At 48.4% G+C, this 13405-nt stretch overlaps 1 protein-coding gene and 1 long non-coding RNA gene across 5 annotated transcripts in view; both read right to left on the reverse strand.

Moving 5' to 3' along the window:
• The window catches only part of LOC140390456 (zinc-binding protein A33-like), a 181282-nt gene that overhangs the window by 81520 nt on the left and 86357 nt on the right, over window positions 1-13405 (reverse strand). The window lies entirely within an intron of this gene.
• LOC140390464 (uncharacterized) overlaps window positions 731-13405 on the reverse strand; it is a 34983-nt gene continuing 22308 nt past the window's right edge. For 2 of the 3 annotated variants that reach the window (XR_011934648.1, XR_011934646.1), the window contains exons 3-4: window positions 4874-4980; window positions 758-877 (exon numbers count right to left, since the gene is read on the reverse strand). This is a non-coding gene — a long non-coding RNA (uncharacterized lncRNA). Of the gene's footprint in view, window positions 878-4873; window positions 4981-13405 lie in introns of all 3 variants that reach the window. The other variant, XR_011934647.1, reaches the window with a different exon arrangement.

A 13405-nucleotide genomic window follows, 5' to 3' on the forward strand; every position in this document is an offset into this window, starting at 1 on the left:
AAAGGAGGTCATCCACGTCTTGCAGTAAAACTCCCCCTGTCCCTGTAAAATCTATTTCCTCAATGGCTTTGGCCATATTTGGGTGGAATCTCCCCGGACTGGTCTGAAACTCCTGTGGGACTCGGGTCCAGGTAAATTGTCTTTCCCCTGTTGTGAAGGTGAATTTGGATTTGGAATCCACGTCAAGAGGTATTGCCCAGAATCCGTTGGAAATATCCAACCTCGTGAAAATCCTGTGTCGTGGATGAAGGGAATTCAATCTGGAAGATGGGCTTGTCCCAATTGGATGAATGCGGGGGGTGACTACATTCAAAATGGTTTAGTCAATGGTCAGTCTGTCCGACACATCAGCATTTTACCCCTGGCCAAATAGGTGTGTTGGTGCAGGAGATTGTTTCTAAACTATTCCCTGTTCCTCTAAATCTCCTATTATATTCCGACAGCCCTGAGGGATTCTGCAGCAATGGGATATTGTCGCTTAGCCTGACGTAAAGGGCCAGATATCATAGAATCCCTGCAGTGCAGAAGGAGGCCATTCAGCTCATCGAGTCTGCACTGACCCTTCGAAAGAACACCCACCAGGCACAATCCCCCGCCCAATCCCTGGAACCCCATCCAACTTTGGACATTTAGGAGCAATTTAGCATGGCCATCCACCTAACCTGCACATCTTTGGACTATGTAAGATTAAAATTGTCACACAGAGTTCTCCTTTGGTTTAATCATACAATGAAATAAATGCAAACATCTCTGTCAGACACAAACCCATTCAAGCACTTGGTGGTCTTTGAACAAGGAGGTTTTGATATACGTTTAAAGTATATTCCTACTGATGTAGACTTGGCTCGAGGAATATCTACACTGGAAAAACCAGCATCTGTGAACAAGAGAAAATATTTGGCTGTTTCTATTTTAGTTGAAGTACAGCAAGAATCTGCCACCTCGGGTACACTGTGGAAAAGCACATCCCTGACTGCTTTCCCTGTCTCTGCATTTGCTTAATACCTGTTACCTCACCCAATCTTATACAGCACTGGGAACAAAATGAAATGGCTGGGGAAAGATACGTGAAATTAACTCTTGTCTGTTTCTCTCTCCGAAAGATGCTATTATGTATTTCCAGCATCTGTTTAATTCCAGACATTTCCTACAAATGGGATGTCGTACTGGCCATTGCGGTGGATGCCTTCAGGTAGGAAAATGCAGCAGCCATTTACAATTCAGCAAAAAATCTGCAAATAGTGAATGAAATGAACGATCTGTTAATCACTTTCTTCAATGGGACAAGGTGAGGGATGAAGAGAATTGTGTTGCTCCGTTTTGTTTCAAACCTGAAACATTAACTTGAGCCGAACGTGGCATTGATTGAATTGCAAGGGACAGAATGTCTGTCGATTCGCAAACTGAGCAAGTCACAGGAAGCTACGAACAGGAGCAAGTTACTCAGACTTTTCTGTCTTTTGAGTAGATTGTGTGTGGTCTGTATCTCAAACCCATTTCCTCACTTTCACTTCAATTCACCGTCACCTATATCAATGCCATGTGGAGTACTGAGAATTATTTGTTACTTTGGTCATGGCAAACTTTGAGAAACAATAATTCAGGACAAAGTTAATATTCACTTGGGAAGATTAGTGGATCAATGAAGAAAACAAGGACGGGTATATGAGAAAATATGACCAGGACAGACTGATGGCGATGGTGACCCCCAGGAATTTAAAGCTATTGACCAATGTTATAGCTCATGGAATAAAAGGGACAGTAGTAACATGGCTGGAAATTTAGCTGAGTGGTAGGAAACAGATTTGTGGTTAATGTATGTTTTTTGAAGAGCAGGGTGATTTTTGGTGGAGCTCCCAGGGTTCAGTGTTAGGACCCTAGTTTCCCCTGATAGATATTACTGACCTAGGCCTTGGTGTACGGGGTCAATTTCAAAACTTGCAGTAGATACACAATGTAGAATCATTGTGACTTGTGAACGGGTAAAATTTCTCCAGGACATAGACTGGTTGGTGGAAGAGGCAGTGGTGTGTGAAATTCAGTGCAGAGAAGTGTGAAGTGATTCGCTTTGGTAGGAAGAATATGAAGATACAGTATAAAATAAGGGGTCCAATTGTAGTGTTGCTACAGGAGCAGAGGGACCTGGGCACATATGTCGATGTGGGAATGTGACAAGAGAGTTTGATAGAGCCGTTAATAAAACATACATAACACGAGGCTTTATCATTGGGTCATAGAAGAGCAAGTGAAATATGATACATTTCTATAGAAGATTGGTTCTTCCTCAACTGGAGCATTGTGTGGAGCATTAAGAGACTCACACTTCATGAAACATATGTGACGATATTTGAGAGCGAGAGTGCAGATAAGATTCACGAGATTGGGTCCGGAGTGAGGCGCTTCCCTGACATTGATTGATTGGAAAATAATGTGACTGTTTACTGAGACAAGAGGTTTGGAGAATATTTGCTGCAGGTCACAGAATCACCGAATCCTGACAGTGCAGAATGAGGCCATTCAGCCCATCAAGTCTGCACCAACCCTCTGAAAGAGCACCCTAGCCAGGTACACTGGCCCGTCCCGTTCTGTAACCCACTTTTTGTGAGGGCCATGTTTTTGTAGAGGCAGACAGAAAGTAACTTTATTTACACCAATATGTACACGGTGCCTCACGGTGCTGAGGACCGGGGTTCGATCCTGGCCTGGGTCACTGTCTGTGTGGAGCTTGCACATTCTCCTCGTATCTGCATGGATTTCACCCCGCACAACCCAAAGATGTGTAGGGTAGGTGGATTGGCCACGCTAAATTGCCCCTTATTTGGAAAACATTTACTTTAAAAAAACAATATCTTCAGAGTACCAGCAGTTCACTACTGATTCCTTCTCCAGCCAGCACCACCCTGGCCAGCCCTATTTATATAGCTCTACTGCTAATGATTGCCCCACCCTCCCCCCTCATTGGGGAAGCTCATATTCCCCAAGGATTATGGGATAAATGAAAATGAAAAAATGAAATGAAAATCGCTTATTGTCACAAGTAGGCTTCAAATGAAGTTACTGTGCAAAGCCCCTAGTCGCCACATTCTGGCGCCTGTTCGGGGAGGCTGTTACGGGAATTGAACCATGCTGCTGGCCTGCCTTGGTCTGCTTTCACAGCCAGCGATTTAGCCCTGTGCGCGGCGGGGTTTCCTGTACGGGCTGCTGCTGCACACCATCCACCTCCTTGCCCTTGCCCGCCATTTAGAAATGCCTTGGCGTGCCTCGTTGCGTCTGGCAGCGGAGGTCCCCACTGGAAGTCCCTCTACGGAGGTGTCCTCCCCCTCAATCTTGGTGACCTGTGGTGGAGGGTGATGCATGCAACACTACCCTGTAACCACCATTTGCACCTTTTCACAGATGCCCAAGAGCACTGCCATTTTTGCAGTCTTGTGGAGTCTTTGAGCCATGTCAATGTTGAATGTTCCAGGCTGCACTCTTTTTTGGTTTCTTGACAAATCTTTCATAGTAACTTTGTTTGCACTTCAGCCCCACACTCCTAATCTACGGGTACCCAGTATGGAGAGGAGGGGGGAAGATGGAGGACCTCATCATAAACCTGCTCCTGGGCCTGGCCAAACTCGCCATTATTAATAGGTCCTGGCGGCAAGCAACCACGGGGGTCGTCCGACCGGACTGTCTGTCCCTCTTCAGCGGCTTCATTCGCAGCAGGGTGCCCTGGAGAGGGAGCATGCGGTGTCCATGGGCACACTTGAGGCCTTCCGTGCCTCTGGGCACCACAGGGGTTGGATTGCTTCATCAACCCCGTCTCTGCACATTATGATTTGACGATCTCAAGTTTCCGTTGGTCTTTGTTGTTCTCAGACAGTGCTCCTACCAGGAACGGCCCCTTTTAATTTGCCCCTGAGTTAATTTTTGTTATTCTATTAAGTTGATTGGACCCTAAAATATATTATAGGATAACCAGTTGGATCCAACCAACAGGATCCGGGGCAGATTATAATACCCACCTAACCTTTCGACCCTAAAGTGCAATTTAGCATGGCCAATCCACCTGACCTGCACATCTTTGGACTGTTCAAATCCTGAGGGATCCGGACTGAGGAGTTTGGAAAACTGTTCCCATTGGTGAAAGGTTCGAGAACAAGACGGCAGAGAGTTCAGTTAATTGGGAAATGAAACAGTGAAGACCTGAGAAAGAAATTATCTGCAACCAAACAAATCTGGAACTGGAATGTTCTCCAACATCACATTGCAGATTCTATTTACACACTAGTTGCTGTCAATTTCTACATTGAATGATTTTTCTCCAAATATTACATTGTGTTTTAAAGCGATTTGGATTGTCTGGAAATGTCAAAACCGCACTAGAACAGGGGCAGCCTTCCAGGGAATATCCTTGTGGGAGAGGATTAGCCAGAACACCTATCACTCAGACTGAGGGAGGTGGGTTTTTTGGACAGTAGGGATGTGGATTCGTCGGAACACCTATCACTCAGACTGAGGGAGGTGGGTTTTTTGGACAGTAGGGATGTGGATTGCCCAGAACACCTGTCACTCAGACTGAGGGAGGTGGGTTTTTTGGACGGTAGGGATGTGGATTCGTCGGAACACCTGTCACTCATACTGAGGGAGGCGGCAGAGTTCCTGGGCATCAGGCAGTCGGATTGGCCAAACTGTCTGTTGTTATGTTCTCAGTCTGGACAGATGGTGAGGTCTTTGTAGTTCAAGTGACCAGAGAACATACGGCTTTGTAAATGAACAAAACAGTTCATTAACTAACTAAAACATTAAAAGCTTTCTATGATGTCTACTATGACTATAGTTGGCTATGACAACTAAATATGAACAACTATGATTAACTAGTGTTAATTACTGTTGACTCAGCAGTGACTCGATATGCGACTGGACTGTCCGTCTGCTATCCATGTTCTGCCTCACATGTGTCTGTGTTCCAGTAATGTTCTCCTCTCATCACGCCACCTGTGGTCGGATGCAAGAATTGTAATCTATACAAACAGGCACTAATGTTTATATATAGTTTGGTTATTATATTACATACACAAACGGTATTCTACACATCATTACATCTGTCACTCAGAGAAAGGGAGCGGGCTGAGGAGGATGGGGAATCCGATTAATAGAATCATAGAATTTACAGTGCAGAAGTTTGCATTCGGCCCATCGAGTATGCACGGGCCCTTGGAAAGAGCAACCTACCTAAGCCCACACCTCCATCCTGTTCCGTAACCCAGTAACCCCACCCAACATTTTTGGACACTAAGGGCAATTTAGCATGGCCAATCCACCCAACCTGCACATCCCTGGACCGCGGGAGGAAACTGGAGCACCTGGAGGAAATCCATGCAGAGACAGGGAGAACGTGTGGACTCCACACAGACAGCGACCTAAGCCGGGAATTGAACCCGGGACCCTGGAGCCGTGAACCAACTGTGCATTTTTTGCACTGACTATCGCTCAGACAGAAGGAGGCAGGCTTACTGACCCTGTGGAATTAGATTGGCTAGATTGCTTGTCACTCAGGCTGAAGCTGGCGGATTTACCTACTCTGTGTAATTGGATTGGCTAGACTGCCTGTCGCTCAGGACCTCGGCAGCTGAAGGTCCAGCTCCCAATGGGGGAGTGACTAAAATCAGAGATATTCAAGATGCCAGTAGAGGAGAGCAGGATTCTCGGCAGGTTGTGGGGTCAGTTACTAAGGATGAACATTAAGTTCCAGGTGTTTTCAGCCTTTGTCTTTGTTCCACAAACTTTGTTTGTAAAACAGCAAGTGGACAGGCTAAATGTTTCTCTTCTCCTGTGATTTGTGATATCCCGGTTACTAATCTGTTATCAGACTGTGAACCCTTTTCAGGACATGGGGGTTTCCATTCTCGCCTCTAAATTTCCAAGTTTTCCCTTTCTCAGTTATAGAAACGTGATTAATATTTCACTTTGTGCATTTTCTCGATGATGATTAATGCTGAAAATGTGACCATTTACATACATTCTAAAATCTTCTAACAAACAAATTTATTGCATCTTTTTTTAACATACAGGATTAGTATGAGACTCGCTCACTCTCAGTATCTGCAGTACACAACGTGGAGAGAAATGATAAACTCCATTAACCCCAGTAAAACTCTTCTATTCATTTTCCTGATTTTAAATCCAGTTGTGACGGGACTAAAGGGTCTCCAAGGTCCCAGATTAAATATTCACTTTGCTGGTTGTTAATCCTCGGGAACCTCTCCATTCCCATATTTTACTCTCTGTGGGCTCCTCTGGGTGAGTGTCTGAAGCCATCAGCACCGTGTGTCAAAGCAGTGAAGGGATCTGTATACCCAGAGGAATAGAGCACAATCTCAGGATGGGAAACCCAATTTGTCGAGGAGACTGGACTGGTCCCGTCTGTCATTCTGGGGAACATTTTTTATCATTGTTTAGCGGGAAGACATTCAGACATTAGAGAGCAAGTGTTAAACGGCAGAGAAAATGGTTGGTGGAATTGGACACTTTCATCAAGAGGAGGGGCTGCAGAAACTGCGAGTCTGCACTGGATAAGGGAGGTAGTGTGGTGATCTTATTGAAATGTTTAAGTTTCAAAACAGAAGGGAGAATGTAAAAATCCACAGGTTTAACACAGTCACAGAGTCTAGATCAAAGTCAGTATAGTTTTAAATCTAGAATAGGGAGTTTGGATTGAGTGAGGTTGATTTTTTGAGTGACTCCATTGATGGAGCAGGTAGTGAACCAGTGAAACCACTGCTCACTCTGTGAATTTGCTCAGAGGCCCAGTCCATTCTGAGGCCTGATCTTCAGAACAATATCACTGTCCACTTTCCCACGGGGTTGCAGTGTGGGAAGATGTTCTGTGGTTCCTGAGGAGGGGGCAGGGGACAGGAAATCCTCCTCTGACTCCGGTGAGGGGAGTGGGGGTGACATGAATATACAGCGGGGGTGAGAGAGGGAAAAGAGCGGCGAGCAGCAGTAAGAAAAATCTCAACTCCTGGTTACAGAGAAATCATTACACAATAGGGGAAAATAGACCTTGAACTAAAAAACTGTCCTCATTTCCGCAGTGTGACCCAAACACTTCAGAACCAGTGGAATTTTTAAAAAACAATATTAAATTACTAACATTTCAAACATACAACCCAACAAAGGAAAACAACAAAAGACCCAGACCCCCCTCCACCCCCTTCACCAAAAGACCCACTCCCCCCCGCCCCCCCCCCCCCCCAGCACCTGATGGTAACCAGCTCTTTCAAATGTAATATAAACAAACACCATCTCTTGAGGATCCCCTCGCTCACACCCCTCAAAATAAATGTTACCGTCTCCAAATACAGGAACCCCATTAACTCCCCTAGTCATACCAACGCACAGGGTGGAGAGTCTGACCTCCACCCCAACAGGACCTGTCTGCGAACAATCAGCGAGGTGAAGGCTAAATCATCTGCCCCCGCTCCCATCTGTCACTCCGCCAAGTCCGACACCGCCTACAACATCGAGGAAGGGGGAGCTACTGGCAATGTTGGAAAAACCTTCTTCGGAAAATCCCACACGGCACATACCTAAAGACCTCTCCCTGCAGAATCCCAAACTTCTCCCTCAACTCCTCCAAGCTGGCGAACCGCCCTTCCAGAAATAAGTCCTTCATCTCCATTAACCCCCACTCCTCCCATCCCGAAGCCTAGCATCCAACCTCACCGGCTCAAACCCGTGATTCCCACAGATCAGCATCAACATCGACCCTGCCCCGAACCTTTTTAAAAAACATTTTATTGAGGTATTTATGGTTTTACAACAACAACAAAATAAACAATGTACATGAATTTATAAACCTAGTGCAAAAGCCGTCTTCCTCCCTTACAGGTCCCACCTTTACTAACCCCCTACTCTAAACTAAACTAAGCCCCAACCTTCCCCTTCTGCTGACGGTTAATTTTCCCCAAAGAAGTTGACGAACGGCTGCCACCTCCGGGCGAACCCTACCATTGACCCTCTCAAGGCGAACTTGATTTTCTCCAAACAGAGAAAGCTAGCCATGTAAGTTAGCCAGGTCTCCGTCATCAGGGGCTTTGAGTCCCTCCAAGCTAATAGTATCCATCTCTAGGCTACCAGGGAAGCAAAGGCCAGAACATCTGCCTCTTTCTCCCCCTGGATTCCCAGATCTTCCAACATTCCAAAAATCGCCACCTCTGGACTCGGTGCCACCCTTGTCTTCAGCACTTTGGACATGAAATCCGCAAATCCCTGCCAGAATCCCCTCAGCTTCGGGCATGCCCAGAACATGTGGACATGATTCGCTGACCATCCCACACACCTTGCGCACCTGTCTTCTATCCCAAAGAACCTGCTCATCCGGGCCACTATCATGTGGGCCCGGTGGACGATCTTAAATTGTATCAGGCTGAGCCTGGCACATGTTGTGGATGCATTGATCCTACTCAATGCATCCGCCCAGAGATCATCCTCAATCTCTCCACCGAACTCCTCTTCCCACTTGCGTTTCAACTCCTTGATCTGCGTCTCCTCTGACCCCATGAGTTCCTTGTAAATGTCAGAAACCCTCCCTCCTCCCATCCACACACTGGAAACTACCCTATCCTCTATCCCCCTTGGTGGTAGGAGCGGGAAGGTTGAAACCAGCCTGGGTAGAAAGTCCTTCCCCTGCAGGTACCTAAACTCATTTCCCCTCGCCAATCCAAATTTCTCCACCAGCTCCTTCAGGCTAGAAAAGCTCCCCTCGATAAACATATCCCCCAACCTCTCAATCCCTGCTCTCTGCCATCTCCGGAACCCTCCATCCAGCCTTCCCGGGGGCAAATCGGTGATTATTTCAGATTGGAGACCACACCGATGCTCCCTCCACTCCCACATGCCTCCTCAATTGCCCCCAGACTCTCAGGGCCGCCACTACCACGGGGCTGGTGGAGTACCTTGTCGACGGGAACGGCAGAGGCGCCGTTACCAATGCCCCAAACTGGTGCCCTGGCACACGCTCCCATACCGACCCTCCCCCCACCACCCACTTCCTGATCATGGCTATGTTCACCGCCCAGTAATAATTACTGAAGTTTGGCAGTGCCAGCCCGCCCTCTCCCCTGGCTCCGCTCAAGCATCCCCTTTTTTACTCGCGGGGTCTTACCCGCCCATACAAAGCCAGTGATCACCTTATTAACCCGTTTAAAGAAGGACCGCGGAACAAAGATGGGGAGACAGTGAAACACAAGCAGGAATCTCGGGAGGACCGTCATTTTCACTATCTGCACCCTCCCAGCTAGTGACAACGGGAGCACGTCCCACCTTCGGAAATCTTCCTTAATTTGGTCTACTAGTTGGGCCAGATTAAACTTGTGTAGCCATTCCCATTCCCGCACCACTTGGATGCCCAGGTATCGAAAGCTTCCCCCTACCACCCTAAACGGCAGCTCCCCCAATCGCCTCTCCTGCCCCTTGCCTGAACCACAAACATCTCTTTTCCCCATATTTAGTTTGTAGTCTGAAAACCGGCCGTATTTCCCCAGAATCCTCATAATTTCTTCCATCCCCTCTCGTGGGTCCGAAACATACAAGAACAGATCGTCTGAATAAAGCGAGACCATGTGTTCCACTCCCCCGCGGACCAGCCCCTTCCAGCCCCTTGAGGCTCTCAGCGCTATTCCCAGTGGCTCTGTGGCTAACGCAAACAGCAGTGGGGAGAGGGGGCATCCTTGTCTGGTCCCCCGATGCAGCCTAAAATAGTCCGATGTTGACCTGTTTGTCCATATGCTCGCAACAGGAGCCTGATACAACAGCCTGACCCGGTCAATGAAGCCCCGCCCAAATCCAAACTGCCCCAGTACCTCCCACAGATATTCCCATTCCACCCGATCAAAAGCCTTCTCTGTGTCCATTGCGACTATTATCTCCACATCCCTACCTTCTGGGGGCATCATAATTACATTTAACAACCTTCTTACGTTGGCCACCAACTGTATACCCTTAACAAATCCTGTCTGGTCCTCCCCAAACACGTCCGTAACACAGTCTTCAATCCCAGTGGACAAAGATTTTGGCCAACAGTTTGGCGTCCACATTTAGTCGGGATATCGGCCTGTGGGACCCACATAGCTCCGGGTCCTTGTCCCGCTTCAGGATCAATGAGATCGTGGCCTGTGACATTGTCGGGGGAAGCACCCCACGTTCCCTCGCCTCATTGAATGTCCTCATCAACAGTGGCCCGAATATCCCTGAGAACTTTTTATAGAACTCCACTGGGTACCCTTCCGGCCCCGGGGCTTTACCCGACTGCATGGCCTTCAGTCCCTCAGCTATTTCCTCCAACCCGATTGGGGCTCCAAGCCCTTCAACCAACCTCCCGTCCACCTTCGGGAAATTCAGCCCCCCTAAAAGGTGCCTCAGCCCGGGCGTAGCTGGGGGTTCCGACCCATACAGCCTGCTGTAAAACTCATTGAACGCCTTATTCACCCCTGCTGAATCTCTGACCAGGTTCCCGTCCCCGTCCTTTGCTTTCCTCATCTCCCTGGCTGCCTCCCTCTTTCTAAGCTGCTGTGCAAGCATCCTGCTGGCCTTCTCTCCATGCTCATAGATTGCCCCCTCGCCTTCCTCAGCTGCTCCACCACCCTCCCTGTAGTTAACAAGCCAAACTCTGCCTGTAGCCTCCGTCGCTCCCGTCGAAGCCCTGCTTCTGTGGTCTCCGCAAACCTCCTGTCGATCTGCAATATCTCCTTCACCAGTCGGTCCGTTTCTACTCTGTCTGACTTCACCCTGTGGGCCCGTATCGAGATCAGCTCTCCTCTAACCACCGCGTTCAATGCCTTCCAGACCACCGCTGCCGAAACTTCACCTTTGTCATTGACTTCCAGGTAGTTCTGAATACATTTCCTCAGCCGTCCGCACACCTCTTCATCAGCTAAAAGTCCCACGTCCAGCCTGCAGTGCGGGCGCTGGCTACTCTCCCTGCTAACCTGCAGGTCAACCCAGTGTAGGGCATGATCTGAGATTGTAATCGCCGAATACCCCGTGTCCACTACCCCCGTCAGTAAAGCCCTGTTCAAAATAAAAAAATCAATCTGGGAATACACTTTATGCACGTGTGAGTAGAAGGAGAATTCCTTCACTCTCGGCTGCCCAATGGGTCCACCCCCCCCATTTGCTCCCTGAACCCCTTTAGCTCCTTCGCTATTGCTGGCACCCTACCCGTCCTTGAGCTCGACCGGTCTAACCCAAGATCGATAACTGTGTTAAAATCCCCTCCCATAACCAACTTATGCGAATCCAGGTCCGGGATCTTCCCCACCATCCTCTTTATAAACTCCATATCATCCCAATTTGGCGCGTACACATTCACTAGTACCACCGGCAGTCCTTCCAGTTTCCCACTGACCATAATGTACCGACCTCCCACATTAGCAAATATTCTTCCCACCTCAGATACCACTCGTTTATTAATCAGGACCGCGACCCCTCTAGTCTTCGAGTCCAGCCCCGAGTGAAAAACCTGTCCGACCCATCCCTTCCTGAATCTAATCTGATCAGTTACTCTAAGGTGCGTTTCCTGTAACATTACCACGTCCACCTTCAGTTCCCTCAAGTGCGCGAACATATGTGTCCTCTTAACCAGCCCATTTAGCCCTCTCACATTCCATGTGATCAGCCTAGTTGGGGGGTATTCCCACCTCCAACTCCACTGCTGTTTGATGTTCCTCCTGCTCAGCCTGCGTCTTCTCTACTTTCTGGATCGCCCGATCTTGGGCATCCAATCTTAGTTCCAGCTGGACAATCGATTGTTTAATCAGATCAAAACATTCCTGCTTCTGCTTGGCGTAGCACTCCTGTACGAACCGTATCAGCTGCTCCGACGACCGCTGGGTCGTCAAGCCAGGACTCCGGTCGTCCGCCATGCTTTCTCCCGCTGCAGCTTCAGCCCAAGCCTTCTCTGTTCGTCTGTTTCTTCCTTTGCAAGCACTTCTAGTCTGCCTCTCCATGCACTGATGTGGGAATCCACTCCACAATTGCCTTCACCATTAATTTACCGAATCAGGTCCGATAAAAATCGGGGAAAAAGGTCCAAAGGTCCGACCCGAGTGGGAGCCACCAAACGTGCGACCTACTCCTTCACAGTCGCCACTGGAAGTCCCGACGCTGCCCCTAACCTAAAGGGCTGCCGAAATTGCCTCCATATCTTCAATGTGGCCACCACCACCGGACTCCTTGAATATTTCCCCGGGGCAAACAGGAGCGGCGCCGACGCCTGCACCCACAACCTCGACCCCTTACAAGAGCCTGCCTCTATCCTCACCCACAAGGCCTCAGGCTCCTTACCGCAACCCCACACCTTCTCAGTGTTCACCCAATAATAATACATCAGCTTTGGAAGGGTCACGCCCCCTGACTGCCGCCCTCTCCTAATCCTTACTACCTGACCTGCCCAAACAAATGACAAAATCAATCGTTCCACCCACATAAAGACGGGTAGGCACTGAAATAAAAATAAAAACCACTGAAATAAAAATTCAGTCACGAAGCCGGGCCTAGTCTCAAGGCACCTGCACTCCCAGATACTGAAAGTGGGTAGTCATCACCTGAAACGGCAAACCCCGCAAACCAGCTCCCGCCCCTGGAGAAGACACCAGAAATCACTCACTCTTTTCCAGATTCACCTTACAACCTGAAAAAGCCCCGAATCTCCTGATCTTCCCCAATCACCTGCGGGAGGCACTCCTTCAACCAAAGTGCCAGCATTTTTGCCAGGATCTCCACTTCCACATTTAGAACAAAGAACAAAGAAAAGTACAGCACAGGAACAGGCCCTTCGGCCCTCCTAGCCTGTGCCGACCATGCTGCCCGTCTAAACTAAAATCTTATACACTTCCGAGGTCCGTATCCCTCTCTTCCCATCCTATTTATGTATTTGTCAAGATGCCCCTTAAACGTCACTATCGTCCCTGCTTCCACCACCTCCGGTAGCGAGTTCCAGGCGCCCACTACCCTTTGTATAAAAAACTTGCCTCGTACATCTCCTCTAAACCTTGCCTCTCACACCTTAAACCTATGCCCCCTAGTAAGTGACCCCTCTACCTTGGGAAAAAGTCTCTGACTCTCCACCCTGTCTATGCCCCTCATAATTTTGTAGACCTCTATCAGGTCACCCCTCAACCTTCTTCATTCCAGTGAAAACAAATTAAGTTTATTCAACCTCTCCTCAGGGCTAATGCCCTCCATATTAGGCAACATCCTCGTAAATCTCTTCTGCATTTAGCAGAGAAATTGGTCTATACGACCCACACTCACCTGTTCCTATCCTTTTTAACATTAACAAAATTCATGCCTGTCCCATCGTCTCCGGAAGCACCCCCTTGGCCACAACATATTCAGACATCTCCCCCACATTGCCAGC

This window comes from Scyliorhinus torazame, chromosome 14 (genome assembly GCF_047496885.1).
Source record: "Scyliorhinus torazame isolate Kashiwa2021f chromosome 14, sScyTor2.1, whole genome shotgun sequence".
NCBI lineage: Eukaryota > Metazoa > Chordata > Chondrichthyes > Carcharhiniformes > Scyliorhinidae > Scyliorhinus > Scyliorhinus torazame.